Source organism: Rhipicephalus microplus, chromosome 2, assembly GCF_043290135.1.
Source record: "Rhipicephalus microplus isolate Deutch F79 chromosome 2, USDA_Rmic, whole genome shotgun sequence".
In the NCBI taxonomy this organism is placed as follows: domain Eukaryota; kingdom Metazoa; phylum Arthropoda; class Arachnida; order Ixodida; family Ixodidae; genus Rhipicephalus; species Rhipicephalus microplus.
In genome coordinates this window covers 92,498,107-92,520,759 of record NC_134701.1, presented here as the reverse complement: position 1 = coordinate 92,520,759, position 22,653 = coordinate 92,498,107, and the positions used below count along the sequence as shown (strand labels likewise).

Genomic DNA, 22,653 nt, shown 5'->3' with positions numbered 1-22,653 from the left:
TGCAGCCGCCGCAGCCGCGATTCGATCCCGTCACCTGCGAGTCAGCAGCCAAGTACCTTAGCCACTAGATCACCGCGGCGGGGCTAAAATAACAAAAAGGGACAAATAAAAATCAAAAGATAGAAACACAAAGAAATACAAATGAAGGTAGAAATAACTAGAATAAAAAAGAAAGAGACAAAGAAACGGAGACATAGAAAGCAACAGCAGCAAAAAAAAAACAGAAACAAGAATCAGAGAGAATACTTGAATAGAAACAAGGAAGACCTCACACTCTGACCCACTTACAGGGCTGGGTTGCGCAATAATCTTCCCGATTTATTGAGTGCTGTTCTGCAGAGGAGACGTCGGCGTCGGTGGTTCAGCCAATAAAGAAAGAAAAGCGTCGGTGGCTCAGTGGTAGAATACTCGCCTGCGACGCGGGTGGCTCGGGTTCGATTCCCGCCCGGCGCATATATTGTTTTCTTTTTTTAAGATCGATTATATAGTTGCGGCTTTATTTGGACTGACATCTTTTTTTTCCTCCTTGGCTCTTAAGAAGTGCTCTGACCGAGCTTATTTTTTTATAGTGTGAAGTATATACTTCACAAAATGAGCAGAAAGAGGTTGTTACATTGATTCAGACAAGCAGGTGCTTCATTTAGACAAGCAGGGGCGTCGTCCATGTTGTGCATTGCAGGTAGCCAAATAAAAGGAAGACTGTTCCGAGGGAGACAGACATATGCCTTGCTTTGACAAATACAAAGAAACATTTATTTCATGATTTAAATAACAGATAGCAGCTGTAACTGCTGCGTATCTTGGCTAAATGACTGGGTGGGCAAACACGTACAGAAAAGAAAGTACATGTGCCGTCGCCAAAAAACGCCGACCAACCATTCAAGAAATGCACAGTGGAGGGGAAAAAAAGCAGACCCAGTCAATAAGCAACATGCTTGTCACTCTGGCACGCACAGCAACCTACCTGCAGAGATAACTGTTAAAGCGTTTAAGTTTTCGTGCAAGTTAATCGACGATTTACTCATGCATGCGCTGCGGCTATAATATAGGTATGCCATGTCTCAACCATTCGATGCCTTTCATCACGCGTGTGCCTGTACAAAACAGCGTGTTCATCAAATGTCGGCGTGCATTTACACTCTCGACATTGTAAAGATGAATTACATTGTGAGCCTCCGGTTGAAACTGAAGCGTCTTTGCAAAGGCCCGCAGCCACATTTGTAATGCAGGCTGGGATAGTACACATGTTGACGACGAAAAGAAAAAAAGAAAAAGAAGTAGTAGAGCACTTATTGAAAAATACAAGTTCTCAAAAAAGAATAATACAATTTCATAAAATAAAAAGTCATATCAGTGACAGAAAAAAGAAAATAGCCGGACCATACTATTTTTTTCTATGTGAACATGTATTGATAAAACGTTTCTCTCGTGTTCATGCGGAGGTTATTAGTATTTTGATGTGTAATTCATGAAATGACTTCAATAGTGTTAGTAAGATGTAGGATATTTTCTGCATAGACTAACACAACCGAGACACCTTTCTATGTTGTGTGTTGACTACCGTATGGATGATTTTTTTTCTAGATTAGGCAAGCGTTAGAAAAGTTTTAACATTCTCCTTTGATTGATTTGTGGGGTTTAACGTCCCAAAACCACCCTTTGATTATGAGAGACGCCGTAGTGGAGGGCTCCGAAAATTTTGACCACCTGGGGTTCTTTCACGTGCACCCAAATCTGAGTACACGGGCCTACAAGATTTCCGCATCCATTGGAAATGCAGCCGCCGCAGCCGGGAATCGAACCCGCGACCTGCGGGTCAGCAGCGGAGTACCTTAGCCACTAGACTACCGCGGCGGGGCTAACATTCTCATTTGTTGCTCGTGTGAACTCTAGGTAATTATAGTTACAAAGGTTAAACACATAGATTATGTAGCTTTCGGTAAAAAATTCGGCAGATCCCACAGACCTTCTAAATCGACATTAAGTGAAGCATAATGGTGACCATCCTATAATTTTTCTATTAGGCTATACTTCCTAATTATTGAGGCTAAATATTTGTGTAAATTTTGTAAGCACAGGCATAGGTTGAATAATTCCTAGTCCTTTGCACTTGCGCAACGATGACAACAGCAACATGAGCTTTAGCAATACAAGAAGCGAAAAGCGATATGAAGCGCTGGTGCTCGCTAGGATGGTATAGCCCTAGATATCACTACATAAATCAACTTCAGCGCAATGCACTCAAGTGAACTGACGTTAACCCGATAGAACTGCTCTATCAAAAGAGTGTATATGTAAGCTTTATGAAATCAGAAAGCCAGCAGTGAAGCCACAAGAGAAGTTTCACAAGTATTAGAGCCTGAAGCCTGGCATGGCTTGAGTTTCTGCTTCCGGTAGCCGTGCTGAACGGATCGCAGGGTCGTAGACTCCAGCGGAGTGGTGACAGCTGCCATGCTTAGCCGCTGAAACAGGAACGGAGATAACGAATATTAAGCTATTTTGCCACAGCTGCCCAAAGGACAACTTGTTATTAACACCGTGTTTTGATTGATATGTGAAGTTTAACCTCCTAAAACCACCTTACCATTATGCGAAACGCCAGAGTGGAGAGCTCCAGACATTTTGACCACCTGGGTTTCTTTGACGTGCACCCGAATCCGAGCACACGGGTCTGAGCAATTTCGCCTCCATCGAAAATGCATCCACTGCAGCCGGAATTCGATCCCGCAACCTGCGGGTCAGCAACCAAGTACCTTAGCCGCTAGACCACCGCGGTGGGGCTCAACACCGTGTTTTTACACAGTGATGTACCTTTAGCGTCAAATGAAACCCTAACAGCGGCAAGCCTTTGCGATAGTGTAGTGCGTGCCGTCCAGTTATCACGTTTGACAGGCGCGCGCATCTTGTTCGGCAGCTTTCCGCATATATGCGTGCCTGTTCGTAGTGTTGAGTGGACGGCGTGCACTATGCCATCGCGAATGCTTGCTGCTGTTCAGGTTTCATTTGAATCTGATAGTACGTGCGAGGTCATACAAGGTGGAAGATTTTAAGGACGTATTGACGCCTACAGGCCTGCTACCAGATGTGGTGAGCATCGGTGCGTACCAGGTCAACCACGTGTGGGCGGTGACATTCATTGATGCCGCTTCCACGAAATGCCTGCTTGCCTTCAAGGAGCTGCAGGTGAAAGGGTGGCGCTGCGCCGTTGTCGACCCACAGGACCAGCAGGTGTAGCTTCGAATACAGTGGCTGCTCCACGGTGTGAGCAACGAAGATGTACGGACGGCGCTTTTGGCTTTTGGCAAGCTGGTGGAGGTGAGCCGTGAGTGGTAGCTTATCCCAGGCATGTCCGACAAGTGATCGACCTCAAGGACAGCCCTCCTGAAGCTGAAGAGTGGCGTCAACGCCAAAGACCTTCCGCACCAGATCAGGATCGACGGGTAACTGGCCTTGCTGGTTGTGCCTGGTCGGCCGAAGCAATGCTTGTGCTACCAAGGTAGGACATATCCGCTGAAAGTCGAGGTTACCCTTTGCTCACGGTGCAAACGCTTCAGACACGTCGAAGCCAACTGCGTTAGAACGTACGCCAGTGCAACGGGGCCAGCGATAAACGAGGCGATGGCTAAGCACTTCGTGGATGTGACCGAGGCAGAGGACGCCGCTAAAGGGGTTGCAAGCCCAGTGGTCCTTCCGACTATCGGACTAGTGGCGCTGGCGGACACATACAAGGTTCTTGAGGCTCTCCAGCATTCGACTACACCGGCCAGTGCCCCGTCAGCGGTCGAGCCTGAGTGGGTCGAGATAAACGTGGTTCCAGTGGTGGCACCCGGCACAATTTAGGGTCAGGGAGAGACGGCGGCGGACAGTGAGGACGAGATGTGCGTGACCAACGCAACCCTAAGGGCTGTTCCATGCGCTTCCCGCACAGCAGCAACGCACGTGCCGGGACCCTTACTGCACGCAAGCGGGGCACAAATGAGCCAATTGGTGACGCTCTTTCACCCTACGCAGCGTCGCCAATTAGCTTATTTGTCCCCCCATTGCGTGTCGTAGGGGTCCCGGCACGTGCGTTGCGGCTGTGCGGGAAGCGCGTGGAACGGCTCTAAAACATTCCCTCGCCGACTGGGGGAGCTGGATGGGGCATCGGCTACCAACAGCCAGGAGCCGCCTGCAAAGCACCGCAAAAGAGGCGGCTTACCCCCGTATTCTAGAACGTCCCTCCACTCAACGCTTCACCTTGACTTGAGGAGGCCGATGGGAGCACCATCTCTAGGCACGGGAAGTCACTGCATTTCAGCGATAATCTGCTGCGATTCTTGAGTAGCACAGCACCACTTTCAGCCGAGCAGCGGCGCAGTGCTCAACTCTGTCAAGTGAAGGGTGAAAGTCGAGTTCAGTAGCGTTTGTGAATACAGGGGTTAGTCTCTAATCTAAGCCGAAAATCCCTACTAACAGGAGACTCGCTGACAAGGCAAAAAGCATCGGGAAACAGGGTGGTCCTGGAGGCCGCTAGCTGAGGGCTGGCGGTGAAAGATAAGCACCATGCTCCATGCCTACTCCTCTTAGCAAATAAGTCAACATGGCACAGACTACACCATTCAGCATAGCTACGCTTAACGTCAGAGGGTTGGCGGCAAGGCATAGGCAAAGTTGGCTTTTGAGGTTGGTCATAGACAAAGATATAGACGTCCTAGCCATTCAGGGAACCAAGATACACTGCGAGGAGCAGACTGGGAACATGGTGTGCCATTTTGCTGACCGATATTGTGCGGTCGTTGGCCTTGCAATAAAAACATCTACGGGTTGTGTTCTTTTGTAAAAAAATCGCAAGGCCTTCTTGTTCAAAGTGTATTTTCATGCCAGTCAGACAGAATTGTTTATTGTGACTTTGTTAATTGCGCCACTGAATTCAGAGTAATATGCGTGTACGCATCGGATTGTGTAGAAGGGTGTGCTCAGTTTTTTTTTTTTCTGACATGTTTCAGTGGACAAATTATAGTAAGAGGTTTTTTGTTAGGATACTTCAACCGTGTTCAAGTGCTCACGATAGCCAACACTGGCGATCGTGACAAAAGCAGTTACGTGCAAGACAAATTGTTAAATGAAAATGACTTGCTTGATGTGAATGAATGTGTTGTAGCTTATCGCGAAGCGATGTACACACGATTTCAAGGGAATAGCCACGTGCGTTTAGACCGCATGCACCTGTCCCTAGATTTTTCGCCTATGTGTTACGATTTTGCGATTGAGCCAGTGTCCCTTTCTGATCACTGCGTGTGTATGAAGAAACAGCGTAAAGCTTTTAATTTCGATTTATGTAAACAGAATTATTCGTTATTAAGTGATGAACTATTTTGGAAGCAGTAGACGAGACCATTATAGAAGTACTTATGAAAAAAGGAACGGAAACTTTTTAGCAGAAATTGGGAATGTTTAAAGCAGAAGGTAAAAATGAAAGCGCTGGACAGATTGAGCTCGCTAAAGTTCGAAGCGCATATAAAAGACAGTGGTCTGAAGAAAAAACTGCATCAGCTGATAGCCCTCGAAAACAAAGAGCCTAGGACCTGTAAAGACGAGGTGCGCGGTGTGATTGATTGATTTGTGGGGCTCAACGTCTCAAAATCACCGTATGATTATGAGAGACGCCGTAGTGCAGGGCTCTGGCAATTTCGACCACCTGGGGTTCTTTAAAGTGCCCACAAATCTGAGTACACGGCCCTATAACATTTCCGCCTCCATCGGAAATGTGGCCACCACAGCCAGGATATGAACCATGAACCCGCGACCTGCAGGTCAGCAGCTGAGTACCTTAGCCACTAGACCACCGTGGCAGGGTGAGGTGTGTAGTGTTAAAGAAAAATTACAGTATGACAGTATGACAAATAGCGTTATCAAGGTGCCCGGGTTTGCGCTCAAGCAAATATTCTTGTCGCGGGAGACACGCCCACTAAATAAGCGTTGGGTCTTAAAAAAGCACAAGGACGCCGAAACCATGTAGACGCAGTTTATTCCAATACGAATCTCACGAGCGACAAGGAAACCTACAGACGGGTCTTTGTTCTTTATTATCCATCATTGTTTACATTTCAAAAAAGCGAATGTATGTACTTTGTTTTAAAGAAGAGTTTTTGAGCGCATGTCGTGGCTTAGTGACGACACGAAAAGCTTTTTGAAGGCAAAATAACGCAAGAAGTGGAACTTGGAACTGTGGTGGTTTGGACTAGTTGATGTGACATGACGGTAGTCATGAAGAAGAAGTTAGCGCTCGTCTCCTTCTTGTCCCTTTGTCGTTGCTCTGTGCTCGCGCTATAACGACCGTCACGGGAAGTGGAATGCGTGATTCGTCATTTTAATTCCGGAAAGTCACCGGGACCCGATGGCCTAACCATGGCGTGGTATAAGACGTTTAAAACAGAGCTGCCCCCAGTGTTAGCTCTACTCTTCAATGAGGCGTACGAAGAAAAAGCTCTGCCACATTCCTTCAGAAAAGCGCATGCGATATTAATTCCTAAAGCAGATGAAGTAGAAAAACTTAAACTGGTGACATCGTATAGACTAATATGGCTGACTAATATTCGCTAAAAATTTTTATGAAGGTTCTGGCAGCGCGACTACAAGGTATCAATAAAGAAATTGTTGGTGAGCACCAAACTTGTGGAATAAAAGGCAGAACTACAAGCTCGAACATTCACAAGTTGCGGTGCGTGCTATAGTGTTGCTAAGAAGATTTACTTGCCGCTGCTGTGCTCCAGATAGACCTGGAGAAAGCTTTAGATTGTGCTGCGCATGATATTTGTTTGTCATCCTAGATCATATTAATATTGGTTCAATCATCAGAGGGAGAGTGGCCTTGGCGTACCAGAACAGCACAACATGTTTAATTGTGAATAAGTCTTTGGGGGCCACTATTCAAGTATTGCGTTCTGTGCATCGAGGCTGCCCCCTCATTCCACTTTCATTTTGTATTTACATCGAAGCGATGTGCTTGGCGATGAACTAAAGCAATAAAATACGTGGGTTCAGCTTGGCGGCAGTGGAAGTTAAGCTGCTGGCATATACAGATGACATCACGGTGTGTTCTTTGAACAAAGAAAGTACAGAAGAAATGATAACTGTTGTGCTACATTTTTGTAGCGTTACAGAAAGCCGCATGAACTGGGCGAAATCTCTTGGGCTTTAGCATGGAAGGTGGCCTTCAAAGCTACACTTTTTTGCGAATGTGCACTGGACGGAAACACCGAACATACTTCGGTGTTCCCCTAGAATGTTATAACGGTTGCGAGGAGAATCAGTCGCGTCAAACAAAAAATACGAACGGAAAAGCAGACAGGAGAAAAGATATGAAAAGGTATACCTGTCTGTATTAGCTAGGGCTACTGTGTGCAGCATGTTTTTATCGATAAACTGCGGAACGTAATGCTGGTAATGCACTGTTCAAAGCTGAACGTGCAACGGCTGCACAGAGTGTTCGCATTTTTTATATGAGGCTCGAAATGGGAATGGTGCAGCCGGACCATTTGGTTCAGGTGCGTTAAGGACGGGGGTCTCGGTTTGGCGCACCTAATTGGGAGACAATGAGTAAATAGACTTTTGTTTTTTCGTGACGCGATTGATCCGCTTTTTCGTATGGTATGTCAATCAGATGAGGCAGTACCTTACTGGGACGTGTTGCCACTACTGATAGCCGGCCTGTGACGTTGCGTGGCTATCTCAAGGAAGTGGTAGACAGAGTACATTTTCCATCTGTTCGCTTTTCGTTGGACTATCTATAAGAAGCGTTAGAAGAAATGAATTGTACAGAAATGTAGGTGGTATAATTTTGCCAGTACCTTTGTACAGGGCCATATACCGTGGAAGACCGTGACAGAATGTCCTGAAGCGGGTGAAAAACATGCAGGTACCTGCAGGGGAGAACACAATTTTCTTATAGTTACACCCACGAACACTATCGGTAAGTACTTTCAAAGAGAAACGGAGCTTTTTTAAACCATAGGGGTCACTTTGCTTGATATGTAAGAAACTAGAAACAATAGACCATGTTTGTTTTTTTGTTTGCATTATCGGGAAAAGAAATATTTTTGAGACATTTTGTAGAGAACAATAAAGAAAGATTCTCCACTGGATCCACAAGGGGTAAGGTATCTCGCACTATAAGAAGTGATGATGGGGTTCCATTTGATGTAGTGATGTTGACCGGTCTCCCCTGTATATGGCATGCACGAATGGCCGGATATCACTTCGACCCGGATGCAAAGTACGCATTAACTTATAACCTGCCTTGAGCAGGTTATTTTTCCACCCACTTTGCTTTCTTCTTATTTACATAACATTGGTCCTAATAACTTCCCCTATACAATCCTTGGCATTATTGTCTGTTAGACCTCATTAATATTGTGTCAAAACACAGAAAAACGAGCCCTTAGGTATATACTTCTTTCTCTTACACACACACACACACACACACACACACACATATATATATATATATATATATATATATATATATATATATATATATATATATATACATCTATATATATATATATATATATATATATATATATATATATATATATATATATATATATATATATATATATATATATATATATATATATATATATATATATATTAAAATGCAAGAAACAAAGAAACAATCCAGAAAACCACACCAGCTCACGGAATCGAACTTGTGTCCTCTGAATCGTGATTGTGAGGCGTTAGTCACTGAGCCACCGAGGAGTACGTCGTGCAACGTTCAAAAGGCAAGCTATCGATATCTACCACTTACCGCTGCCGACGGGCATCTCGAAGGAAGGGGTGAGGGGACTGTCGTGTTTTCAGCATTACCAGCAAGATGGCGCAAAGAGCGCGCGTAGCAACATAGTCACGATGCGGTGGCGCGCGCTCTCCTTTTCCGCGCGCACTTTGCCCGCGAAGAGCAGTGGGTCGACGCACACTCATGCGCCCTTATCTTGTGGTGGGGAGGATCGTACGTTTTGGCTGGCCTTTGTCTTTTAGCGGAACGATTTGGTTTTTGTTGCCTGGCGCACAAAGGTCCTGCAAATGTTGCACAGTCTCCATTTGAGAGAAGAGCGCGCTGTTCAGACACAGCGAAGTGCCAATTGAGAGGCTTATTCGCGTTCATCTGTACCTGAGAGTACGTTTCGTTCGCAATTTGCGTGTGGAAAACGAAGGGCACGTTTCGATCTGCTGGCCAATCTGCGCGTGACCATCCAATTTGTTGCTATCGCATTCATTGCTTCGCCTTTGTGGCAAAGCTGCGACTTTTATCAGTGCGTTCTTCGTTTCGCTATATTTTAGAGTATTCTATATTTGACGACAACACTGCCGAATAATTATAGCTTCTTTTTTTAGTTTTCAATGCGAAATATACCTGAAAAAAAAAGAAACCTACAATCAAAAGGCACATATGCTATAGTCTTTTGAACTAGAAATGTAAATTTATCAAAGTTTTTTGTAAAGCTAGTGAGCAATTTATACGTCCTAGCAGATGAATCACCGCTTTTTACCGCTGTATTTTATACTTGCAGCTAGGCATTTTCGATGGAGGCGGAAATGTTGTAGGTCCAGGTACTCAGATTTGGGTGCACGTTAAAGAACCCCAGGTGGTCGAAATTTCCGGAGCCTTACACTACGGCGTCTCTCATATTCATATGGTAGTTTTGGGACGTTAAACCACACAAATCAATCAATTATACTTCCGGCTAGAAGCAGCGCTTTTCGAATCTCTCTGGTTGCGTGCTTATCTTAACGACTCTGCACGGAAATTCAAAAACCGTGCACATAGTATCTAAATCATTATCATGTTCGGTTCTACTTGGCAATTTTCAACTCTAGAAAACTATTTTATTCTGCTGCACGTAATCAGTATTACTATGAATATAAATAATTGTCTGAATTATGAAAACCACACGAGTGTGAAAGTCGGCCGTGATTATCAGTGTGGCAGCTGTGGCTACATGAGACTGAATTGAAGTGATATTTGTAAAAAATGACAGATCGCGGTCACACATGAAGCCTGTTTCTTTCTTCTCTTGACACAGCTAGTGCATGTGCAAGACTCACAAATAGCGTGCCGTGCTATCTCCCTAACAATTAGAATTTATTTTTTTTTACTTCACGGAACTACAGCTGTAGAGTAACAAAAACGCAGTCAGCTCAACGCAGACCCGAATACAGTCTGGTGTCTTCCTTTTAAGCGAAGCCTGGGTTGTCTGCACTGGGAAGCCGGTGGTGTTCCAAGAAGCCCACTGTCGCGGAAAGGAGCGCTATGCCGTGTCACGCGAGAACAATTTTCACCTACACCTGGCACGCACGAAAGAATTAACGATTGAAACTGAATGAAAGTGTGCTGTCCGCAACTGTAGCTTTAACACAGCTCTCTGACGATCCTAAGCGAGTGCCTTGACTTCCAGAACTGGTGGTTTTGGGACGTCCAATCAATTGATCAATCATTTCACTACCAGATCTCGCGGCCCCTCTTTATTTGCTGCATTTATTCTATTCAGAGACATCAGACAAAGACACAACACACAATCATGTGCTGTCAGGATTACCAATCGGAATGCAGGCGTGCGCATAAGTCTCCGACATGACAAGCCTGTCTGGTGCTTTTTGCAGTATGCCATACAGCCTGTATTATTTGACTAATAGGCACGTGGAAATAACAGATTAATGGCCCCGCGTCCTTACTGGCCTGACGCACGGCCATTCTCTAAAACCAAAGACTATGGAGGCCTAGAAGCATCGATGCATAGGCCACTCACCCGCGCTGGCCCAATGTGAACTCAACTAAAGCACACAAATGTATTCCACCAACAACGCTAAGAAAAGATAAGTTTCCAAATCAGTACACATACTGTGGGCCCTTCGTTGAAATATTGCGTGTTGGCGGACTAAAGGCGACTTTCCTGAAACGTTCAAAGCCTATATCTGGAATGTCGCCGTTTATTAAAGCTTCTGCTACGAGAAACTTTAGTTCCTAACCCACGTTTTCATGATCACGCGATAGTGCTTTCGTTGGGCTCTACAGGCTGACGCATTCTGGAAAGAACGTTACAAAGGCCATGCTGATTCGGCCCAAAAACAATGCTCAATCGACGTATGCTACCGATCCAAATAGACTAAAACATCCCATTTCTTCATTCAATCTACGAGTTACGCATCTAGAATGCGGCATCCATAAACAATTAAGCCTTTAATAAAAAAACTAAGTTCTTTTCAATTTTTTTGCCTCATACAACCAACGATTGGAATAACCGACCTAAAGAGGACATAATCAAGAACTCTTTCGTATCGTTTTAATACCTTTGATTTGAAGTGTCCCGTTTCATGTTCTGTGGCCTGTTCCTGGAAAGAAGAAAAACCTAAATACCAAAACAGAGCAACAAACAAACAAAAAATTTGCCTCAGGCACGCGGGCGCGAAGTTCTGTTTTCCCCCACGAGTGCTCTGGAAATTTCTTATCAATTGTACATCGTCGTTAGAACTGCGATTCTGGTGCACGTCGGTGCTTTTTCGAGCCTATTTCAGTGCCTAATGTAACGTGCATGACATATTTTATTTTCTTACGATACGTAAATTACCACTTGCTTTAGCCGCCTTTGCTCTCAATTCTGGTGAAGCCGGGAAAGTATAATTGTTTTGCGCTCATGAATACGGTGTCTGAGATGGATATCAAGATCTTGCTTTACGCTAAGAATACGCAATTCTACGGCCATCCGTCCATTTTTCCAGCTGCGCCTCCGCGAGCCGATTGACCCACTTACAAAGCAGGGTTGCGCAATGTTCGACCCCATATCTGGAGTGCTGTTCTGCATAACATACGTCGGCGTCGGTGGTTCAGTGCTAACTGAACTGAACCACCGACGCCGACGTATGTTATAAAGAAAAAAAAGCGTCGGTGGTTCAGTGGTAGAATACTCGCCTGCCACGCGGGTGGCCCGGGTTCGATTCCCGGCCGACGCAGTGTCTTTTTCTTTTGCTTTTCACAAAAGCGTCGAGTTAATGTGTAGTAATCTATGCCATGCATAGATGGCGCATCTCTGGACATTGGTGGTTTAGCACAGAAGGCCATTGAGCACTACCTCAAACACGTTTTATTTTATGCTACCCATGAAACGCTTCCTGTCAAATTGCGGCTAAAAAAAAAGAAGGGAACTTTCCTTTATTTTGGGTTAACTGCTACATCTTCAAAAGAAAACAGTAACGATTGAGCACAATTTGCCGCATTGCTGCGATTCCGTCTTCCTTTGAGATACTCCGGACATTTTAAAAAGAATTCTGATGGACTTCATCCGGAATCCCGTTTTTACCACTTGAAGACACAGGAGCGGCGCCCTATGACATGTTGATGCTACTTTGTATGCACAGTGGATGAAAAAAATGAATGGCTGTTCAAAACGACGACGTAAATATAAGCCCTGCTAGTGAATAATTTAGAGAAAGTATTCTCTTTATTTGAGAACTGCATAAACAACATAAACAAAACGCATGCTGAGCATGAAAGTAAAGCCAGTGGTCACACTTGAAGCCATGCCGAACGGAAAACGTGTCGCTGGAGGACTTCATGTAGTTGTAATTCCCAAACAGAACCCACTATGCTTGCGCTACCAAGGAAAACATTCGCCGTGACTGCCGAATCACTCAATACCAGCGGCCCCGAGGAAGTTCAGTGTGTGCCTACGTACCCAAATACAGTAAAGCCTGAGAAGCGCCAGGGTTCTCCGGAAAATAACATGGACAATGCTGAAGCCAAAGAACCAGCAGCAACGGCACCGGAGAAAGCAAACAAGCCAATAACGCCACTTAGTGCGACAGGAAAACGGGTGATGATAACGAGCAATAAAAAAAGTCGGAAGGAACGTCGGTCGAACCAAAAAGTTGGGCACTCCAATGTAATACGACCGAAAACTATGGTTGAAGCAACTGCATCATGTGACTCATCGAAATATGACGGTGAAGCAACGTCTGCCAAATGATGGCACATCGATACAGTTGACGACACGGCCTTTCTAAAGATGCAAGTGGTGGCCCACCGCCACCCAAGAGGGCTTTGACACGAAGAATGCCGTTCAAGCCAAGGCCGAACATTCCGCCTGACAGATGACCGGTGGAAAAACCACCGAACTCAAGGCAGAGCCTCACACCCCTTATGCCAGCCAGTGACATGATTCCTCTAAAACAAACAAAAACATTTAGAGCCACCGGGCATCTGCTGAAAGGGCAAAGACAGGACAGCTTGATGATGCCGACAATGAATGGCCACAGCACGGCGAACCCTCCCATACACCTCTGTACTCCGAGGTAAACGTAGAAATATCTTAGTGCTCCTCACAAACTAAGAACGAAAAGCTTGTCGTGTCCTTAAAAATCATACGAATACTAGCTGTTAAGAAGCGCCAAATTTAAAATAATCGTCTTTTTCTGGAAACGAATTTAGACGTTGTAGTTGTGCAGAAAGCCCAATTGGAAGGAGAGCGTGCAATGTATGGTGAGAACCTTTTAAACACACTATAATAAATGTTGTGAGCCACACTAAAAATACATCTGGTGGCTGTCCAATATATGTAAGCAAAACCAAGTATTGAGATTGAAAAATTTGTGGCGCCAAAAGAGGTGCACCAAACACTGATAATTATCGTTCTGTATTCTTTGAAAAAGTAGCAGAATTTCTTGAGTGTAAAAAATGCCTTAATCGGTGATTTCAACTGTGTTTGAATGGCTGAAGATAAAACTATAAGTGTGCCTGCACAAGATAAAAGTGAGCGAGTTTTAAACTCACTGCTCGAGGAATATTACTTGTAAGATTTAGGATACTTGCTTTCAAAAACAGGCCAACTCACTTTCACGCATTCCCAGCGTGGAAGCTGTGCAAGTTTGGACAGGATACACGCTACAGTCTCCCTTGCCAAAGTGTGTGTTAAGTTCGAAGTTGAGCACGTATCTTTTAGCGACCATAGTCTTATAACAGCCATGCTTGGACTCAATATAAAGAAGAGTAGGTTAAACTAGGCAAAATAAACGTGAAACTCTCAGAGGATGAAGCATTTACGCAAGATGTGAAAAACAAAATTGAATAAAATGGCAACGAGAAAAACGCACGGATGAACAGCGGAGGTGAGGGGCTTTAAAAACGTGGCCAAAATGATGACCATCGAATGAGGAAGCATAAGTTATTAGACATAACAGATAAAAGAGAAGAGACTTCAGTGTCAGCTAAATTATCTTGCGTGCATAGAAAGTGCAATTCCAGCATTATATACCAAAGATATATGTAATGTAAAAAACAAGCTACAACTAATAAAAAGACACAATTACAAAACAGAAGTGATAATATTAAGAGCTGAAAATGTGGATGGGTGATTGATTGATATGTGGGATTTGACGCCCGAAAATCACAATATGGATTCGTGAGAAGCCATAAAGGAGGGCTCCAAAAATTTTTGCCACCTGGCTCCTGCGGTTCCTTAACGTGCACCCCGATCTGCATGAGCACACGGGCCTACAGCATTTTCGTTACCATCAAAAATGTGGCCGCCGCTTACGGGATTTGATCCCGTGACCTGCGGGTCAGCATCCAAATACCTTATCCACTGGATCACCGAAGCGGGCTGTGGATGGGCGAAACACCCAACAAGCGTGCGCTGTGCGATGAAGTAAGATATTCAGTTAAGAATAATATACGCCACATTCACACGTTCGAAAAGAGTAAAATTGAAGATGCATTTGTAGAGTACCACATTGAGTTATTCGAGAATAAAATGAACTATGAAACAGGTTAAAAAGCTGAGGTTATTAAATTAACGCCAAAACTTGATGACGAAGTTAAAACGCGACTAGAGGTGCCCAAATGTGCGAACGAAGTGAAAAGTGCTGTCAAGGAACTGACTTTGGTAAATACGCCTGAACCCAATTTATTAGGGGCAGCCTTTTGCGAGACATTTATTGAAGAAACTGCGCCGATCTTGCATGAGGTCATCAAAGAAGGCGTATGAAAATAGAGCATTGCCTCCCTCTTTCCTATCCGATCATGTGGTTTTATGTAATACCGAATACGGATGATCTAGAAAAAATGTCGTCAGTAAAAGCTTACCGCTCTATAACTCTTAAAAAGTAGACTATAAAATATATACGAAAGTCTTAGCCAAACAGCTACAAGGGTTCTCACGCGACTCGTTGTACCCCATCAGACGTGCGGCATAAAGGGTCGTTCTGTATGTACAAATGTACACGTGCGAGCATAAGGGTGCAGAACAAGGGATTGCGTGGCCGGAGGCGTCGATGCGCTATCTGGTGACGAAACACCTGCTGTGGTGCGCATGCACGTCCCGTCGTATCAGTTGGCCTTCCATATTGCTCTTTCCGACGCACTCGTAGTCAAAACGACTACTGGGTGTCGCTCTCTTTGCTCTATCGAATTTGTGCCGTTGCTTTTACTTTTTTTTACGTAGCGGCTGCAACGGCACCGGTTCCAGTGCTCAGCTCACGTCGTCATTTATACCGGTTTATTAGCATAACTAATCATAGCCAGCCTCCAGACCAGATTAACAGTGCGGAAGGCCCGCTTCGAGAAAATGAGGTGGACTCCCTTCTCCCTTTACCCCGCCTCCTTTCTTTCCCAGTTTATCACTTAGTCATACTTGAGACTTGACGCTTTTTAGATTCGGCTGCAAAGAATACAAGTCATAATTATTGTGAGACTCTTCGGAGTGTTTAATATAACCTAGCCGGTTTGTTTATTGCGGAGCACGTAGACAGATTGTCATCGTAATAATACTACATGAGGGGACAAAAACACAACAGCACTAAGATTTGCCTGGTTTGCTGGATCACACTGAAAGAAGACTAAACTGTGCGAGAAACTAGAACGAAAAGAAGGAATGCATAGGCCCACGTAGAAGTACAGTCCAAGCTCCGTGTCTGCTTTTCCCGTTCAGCTTAACCTAAAGCATTTTGTAACCTTTTCTAAAAATAATACATCTTCCCTTGAAAATCAGGGAGCGCTTTCATGAAAAAAAAAGCTTCCTCTGTCTTCTACAGCTTCACTGGTTCGGTGGCGCACACTTTGGCTGCCTGCTTGCGAGCACTGCCGAATTTGACAAGTGGGCCTAATTTTTTTTACACTAAAATGAAAGCACACTTTAGCATACCTATGCATCACCTTCATACCGGTTATTTTCATACAGCGCATTCAACACTTCAAACAGAAACCACTTTTTACACGCCTTCGTTTGCGTGTTGGACCGTAGCTGCTAAAATCCTCGGAAGGCGGCTCTATGTGCCCATGCAATAGTACAGCTCCTTCCCTCTACATCATGCGTGGTCTTGGGCAAGTAAAATGTTTTTACCACAGACTGTAGAACTGTGAGCTAACTTCGAGATTCTGCACGATATGCAACAAATAACCTCTTCGAAGCATTTATATTAATTGTTGCAATATATATTCTGTTTCTCTCAGGGGAATCCAGCAGGATGGCTCATATTTTATACCGTTTGGGGGGGGGGGGGGGCTTCCAAAATCTTGAGGGCCCGGTTTATTTGAACCCTTTGAAATCTGAATAATATGCCCCTGCCAGCCTTCCGAAACCTGGTGAAGCCAAGCACGCAAAATTAGGTTTTTCTCAGTTCAGCATGCTTTTATTGCGTTAGGTCAAGTTGAACTTAAATGAACCTAGTTATGACAAAACAAGCGCAATAAGTACGAACACATAATAAACATTTGTTTTAAGGTCAATTGCATATACCTTAGCCCAGTGAGACTAGGTTCGGTTATTAGTAATAACCTTCCATGCTCAGCTTAGATTCTCTGAGCTCAAAAAAAAATTCAGCTTTGATTCTTTAATAGTGTTTACCTAATTATAATCAGACTAGTTTGATGATGCCATGATCAGCCACACGTAGTCATATTTTTGTACGCTTACCTTAGCGCGTCCTCAACAGCTAAGTTATGCATATTTACCCAATTATGCAACGTGAAACTCCAGTAGGTATTGCGTGGGATTAGATATCAGACTAATTATTCAGCCATGACTAGTAGGTGTCCTAACTGACACTAATTACACATAAATTAGCTTGATTTTTATAGTGTGCTACGACCGGCACCGTCGTAGCATCTACGTTATATAAAAAAAACGCCACAAACTAGAGACAGCAAATACAGCAACACCCAAGTGTCGTTTTGGCTATACTGGCTCGTCAAAGAGTTTGACATCAGAGGCCATTTGATACGACGGGACGCGCATACGCTCCGCAGCAGACGTCTCGTCACTAGATAGTGCGTCGATGCCTTCGGCCATGCGATCCCGTCATCTGCACACTTATGTTCACGCCTGTACATCTAGCCCGCCGTGTTCTAGAGTGTTGCGATGCTGTCGCGGGAAGGGTTGTCATGCTTCAGCTCAATCTTGATAAAGCTTTTGACTGCTTCACCCACGAGTTTCTTTTTTCCCTGATTGAGCATGTCATTATTGAAAAAGTAGTTCTTGAGGGTTTAAAGATGGCTTACCGCGATTGCACATTACGAATAATTGCGAACAAGAACCTCACAAGAAGTATTTACGTCAAATCATCCATAAAACAAGGCTGTGCGCTGTATTCTCTCCATTTTGCGATCTACCTTGAACCCTTCTGCAATAGATTACTTTACGACAGTTATATTAAAGGCTTCAAACGCAACACGTGAAATTTCTTCCATATGCCGATGACGTTGTTATCTTTTGCACTGATCGCTAAAGCGTATAAGAAGCGATAAGCGTAACCAAGGAATTTCGCAAACAGACAGGATGTGCAATGAACTGGGAGAAGAGAGTTGGTTGCTAACACGGCTCGTGTGACTTCAAGCCACGAACATACACGACCAACAAGTGGACCAACACTCCTTTTGCGTATCTAGGTCGGCCCGTCACACATTATAAATACACAGGAGTTACTGAGATAACCTTACGTCAAAAGTGAAAGAAAAACTTTATCTATGATAAAGATGCCAATTGTCGAAGTTCGCTCGTGCGAGTGTCTCCAATGTTTTCTTATTGCAAAATTGTCGTATGAGTTATAGTTTCTTTCACTGTCTCGTGTAAATATCCAAACATTGCACCGTATTTTTCATGTTTTCGTTTCGGGTTGCAACTTGGAAAAAGTCAGCAGAACCAATCTTTTCCGTTCATTGAAAGAATGGGGCCTTCACCTCTCACACTTATTCATGATAAAAATGTGCCGCGGTTTGTTTTCTTATGGGAGAAGCAAAACCCATTTTGGAGAACATATATTCAAGTGAGGTTGAAAACTGTAATACCGATTTTGCTGTGTCTAGTCCAATTACAGATAATGGCGGCATAAAAGGCTACTTCAAAGAAGTCGTGATGGCGTTTAGTATACTAACAGCATAATTTCACAGTATTGTACCAAGAAAAAGGCCATAAAACAACTATATTAATATTATGATGCCCACACCAGTATATAGATCATGAACGATAACGCCCATGAGCAAGATGCGATAAAAATTAGTGAGGAGAATTATAGAAAGAGGTTTTCTAAACTGATTTTTTTTTCATTTAAGCACGACGCATTGCCTTTGAAAACATGGCCTAAAAAGAGAAGCATAAGAATATCTTGGACGACAAACTGCACACTGTGTAACAAACCGGAAACCGTCGAGCACGCATTGATTGACAGCTTGGATCCAATATTCTATTGGGATTTGTTGCAAAAGAACCCTTATATGAAACCTGCCAAGAACACCTTATGAAAAACGTTACACTTAATTACACAGATAAGCCGGAGGTTCATATGATATGATAATGTCACTGGGCCTTTACAGTCTATTGATCACGTCTCGCCGCGGTGGTCTAGTGGCTAAGGTACTCGGCTGCTGACCCGCAGGTCGCGGGTTTGAATCCCGGCTGCGGCGGCTGCATTTTCGATGGAGGCAGAAATGTTGTAGGCCCGTGTGCTCAGATCTGGGTGCAGGGTAAAGAACTCCAGGTGGTCGAAATTTCCGGAGCTCTCCAATATGGCGTCTCTCATAATCATACGGTGGTTTTCGGACGTTAAACCCCACATACCAATCAGTCTATACATCACACTTATGGCCGTGAGACATATGAATACGAAAGCAAAATAGGCACGCGAAAACATCGTTCAATGTACAACATAAGGATGCGAGATATTTTGAACGTTGAATGAAGCTCGAAATGGTGTGGATGTGTTTGATGAACTATTGAGAATGAAGTGTTTTCAAAGCATCAAGTCGAAATATACAATTATTAGTAATACGCATCTCTTTGGAAACAAAAAGAGTCAGTGGTTCGGTGGTGGAATACTCGGTTGTCACGCGGGTGACCCAGGTTCGATTCCCGACTGAAGCATTATTCTTCTTATAAAACCTCCCTGTGCTAGAGCGGAATGATGCTGGCCGTGAATACAGGAGTACTAAAAAGGCAATAAAGAACGAAAAAGCGTTGTTGGTTCAGTGGTAGAATAGTCGCCTGCCACGTGAGTGACCCGGGTTTGACCCCGCCCGACGCATTCTTATTTTTAGAAAATCTCCCGGTGTTTTTGCGCCATATTGCACGCCATGAATACAGGCGTAAGCGAATGGCGTCAGTGGTTCAGTGGTAGAATACTCGCCTGCCACGCGGGTGACACGGGTTTGATTCCCGGCTGACACATCGTTATTTTAGAAACATTCCTGCGTGCTATCACGCAACATTGCATGCCACGAATGCAGGAGCAAGCATATTGCGTCGGTGGTTCAGTGGTAGAGAGAGAGAAAAAGATGCAAGAAAAGGCAGGGAGGTTAACCAGACGCATATTCGGTTTGCTACCCTGCACTGGGGAAGGAATAAAGGGGAGAAAAGAGGTTGCAGAGAGATGAAAAGGTACACACAATCACGAGCACACTCGAGGAGCACACACAGTCTTCAGGCGGTCGCTCAGGTTTGTTGACTTTAGGTAAAGTAGCAGTGCTTTAGTCGCTTTCTGCGCAACTGAGGCGGATACCCAAGATCCTAGTATATTCTGCAAACAAAATGGTCTGTGGCCCCGCCGCGGTGGTCTTGTGGCTAAGGTACTCGGCTGCTGACCCGCAGGTCGCGGGTTCGATTCCCGGCTGCGGTGGCTGCATTTCCGATGGAGGCGGTAATGTTGTAGGCCCGTGTACTGAGATTTGGGTGCACGTTAAAGAACCCCAGGTGGTCAAAATTTCCGGAGCCCCCCACTATGGCATCTCTCATAATCAAATGGTGGTTTTGGGACGTTAAACCCCACAAATCAAATCAATCAAATCAACAAAATGGTCTGTGGTCAAGTTGATTCAAAACCATCCGGAGCTGGCATCGCTGCGTGTCGTAGCAAGCGCAGCTGCACAGGGCGTGTTCGATGGTCTCTTCAGCTCCGCAGTAGTCGCATGTAGGAGTGTCTGCCATACCGATGCGAAAGGAGCACACCTTTGTAAATGCAACACCCAACCAAAGGCGGCATAACAGTGTCGCATCGGAGCGGGAAAGTTGTGATGGTAGCTTTAGCTTGAGCGAAGGATCCAGTTCATAAAATTGACACCTTTGGAAGCTGGTAGACGACCAGAACGTGCGTGTGAGATCTCGAGCCAGCAGGTAAAGTTGTCTTGCTGCATCATTCCTTGATAGAGTAATCGGGACTACACGGGTTCCTTCATGGGCTGAGCAGGCTTCATCATCGGCTAATTGATTTACGGTAATACCGATATGTCCAGGCAGCCATTGATATATAATATCATGCCCTCGTGCTAGAGCTTCATGATGGCAATGTCTTATTTTTGCACCGATTGGTCATGACTCCTCCTACGCATGGCAGACTGCAAACTCTGAAGCGCTGCCTTCGAATCACGGAATAAGACCCATTTTCCTGGACGTTGTTGAACGAGATATTGTAAAGCAGCCCTTATAGCAGCAAGCTCTGATGCCGCAGATGTAGTCTTATGCGACAACTTAAACTTGATTGTCATTGCTGCAGCCGGAATCACAGCGGCACCTGATGAGCTGCTGGACGAGACGGACCAATCAGTGTATATCTGCGTTCGGTCTAAGTACAACTCATGTAATAATAGCAGTGTTGCTTGCGTCAATGCTACTCTGGAGTGATTGCTTTTCTTTTTGATTCCCGGAATGTCTATACGTACTTGCGGCTGGTCGAGGCACCACAAAGGACATGCCATTCTCGCAGCTGGCGTATATCTTGATGGAATGCTGTTTAGGTGCTTGGGTATGACGTTTGAAAACGTAGCACGTGGTCTTCCGGAGGGTAGAAGGTCCAAGTGGTGGTCGAGGACACGGCTAGCATGTCGAATGTGCGCTCTGAGGCAATACACCAGTCTATATGTCCTGACCGGATGGTCCTTGGCAAGCATGATTGTGGGATAAGTAGAAGCGCATCGGGGCAGTCTAGGCAGATACGCAGTGCTTGACCCTGCAAACTCTCCAATGAATGAGTATTGAATTTGCAAGTGTTAGTCAGTACCGGCAAGCTGTAGCGCAATAGACCCAGAAATAGGGCCCTCTACAGCTGTAGCATGGAGGCCACAGAAGTTCCCCATGGTTTCGCGCACATGAATTTTATTATATGCACAATATATAGCTGTCTCTTCTTCAAGTACGCACAATGCGGGCTCCACGAAAGACTTCTGTCGATTATTATGCCCAGGAAACCATGCGTCCGCGCATATTTGACACTCTGCCCATTGATGTAAACAGGGTATGGCGTCATTGGTTTGCGTGCAAACGCCATCAACGCGCACTTCACAGCTGATATAGTTAGGCCTTGTTTCTGAAGGTAGGCTGTTGTGAGGGTTGCTGCCCGCTGTATTCATGCAGGCACCCGAGGGCGAGTAACTGCAGTACTCCAGAGGCAAATATCATCTGCGTATATGGATAGGCACACCGACTTTGGCAGAACCTTCACCAGACCAATGAGGGCAATATTGAACAATGTGGGGCTTCAAACACCTCCCTGAGGTACTCCGCAGTAGGTGTATTGTTCAGCAGTTGTACCCTCATATGTTTGCACAAAGAAATTTCTACCAGTTATATAATATTTTATGCATTGAAACATTCGTCCACCAATGCCCATTGCTGCGAGAGAAGTGAGGATGGCATCGCGAGCTACATTATCACATGCACTCTTCAAGTCAAGAAAGAGTGCCACTGATATGCGCTTGCGATTTTTTTCTTGTTGAACAAATGTCGATAAGTCAAGGACACAGTCGATGGAGGAGCAGCCCCGACGAAAGCCTGCCATGCAAGAAGGGTATTTGGTGTATCATTCCAAGTACCACTCAAGACGAAATAGAACCGTTCTTTCCACTACTTTTCCGAGGCAGCTTGCGAGGGCGATAGGGCGATACGCTGTCAAGTCCAATGGTGATTTTCCCGATTTCAAAGGTGGTATTATTCGACTTATTTTTCATTCTCGGGGAACACTGCCGCTGAGCCAGGAGTTGTTGAAGCATGTTAAAAGTTCTTTTCTGGGTTTTTGTCCAAGGTGTCCCAACGCACTATAAGTAATACCATCAGGACCTGGCAATGACATGCGCTTAGAAGCGAATAACGCACCTTCCAGTTTTTCCATGGTCAATGGAATCTCCATTTCTGGTAATCG

At 44.8% G+C, this 22,653-nt stretch overlaps 3 non-coding genes across 3 annotated transcripts; all 3 read left to right on the top strand.

Annotated features, from left to right (window-relative positions):
* Positions 1-382: 382 nt before the first annotated feature.
* Positions 383-453, top strand: TRNAR-GCG (transfer RNA arginine (anticodon GCG)). The gene has a single exon. It is a non-coding gene; the product is annotated as a tRNA-Arg (tRNA).
* An 11,467-nt stretch (positions 454-11,920) lies between these two features.
* Positions 11,921-11,991, top strand: TRNAG-GCC (transfer RNA glycine (anticodon GCC)). Its single transcript has one exon. It is a non-coding gene; the product is annotated as a tRNA-Gly (tRNA).
* Positions 11,992-19,620: 7,629 nt separating this feature from the next.
* TRNAG-GCC (transfer RNA glycine (anticodon GCC)) lies at positions 19,621-19,691 on the top strand. Its single transcript has one exon. It is a non-coding gene; the product is annotated as a tRNA-Gly (tRNA).
* The last annotated feature ends 2,962 nt before the right edge of the window (positions 19,692-22,653 follow it).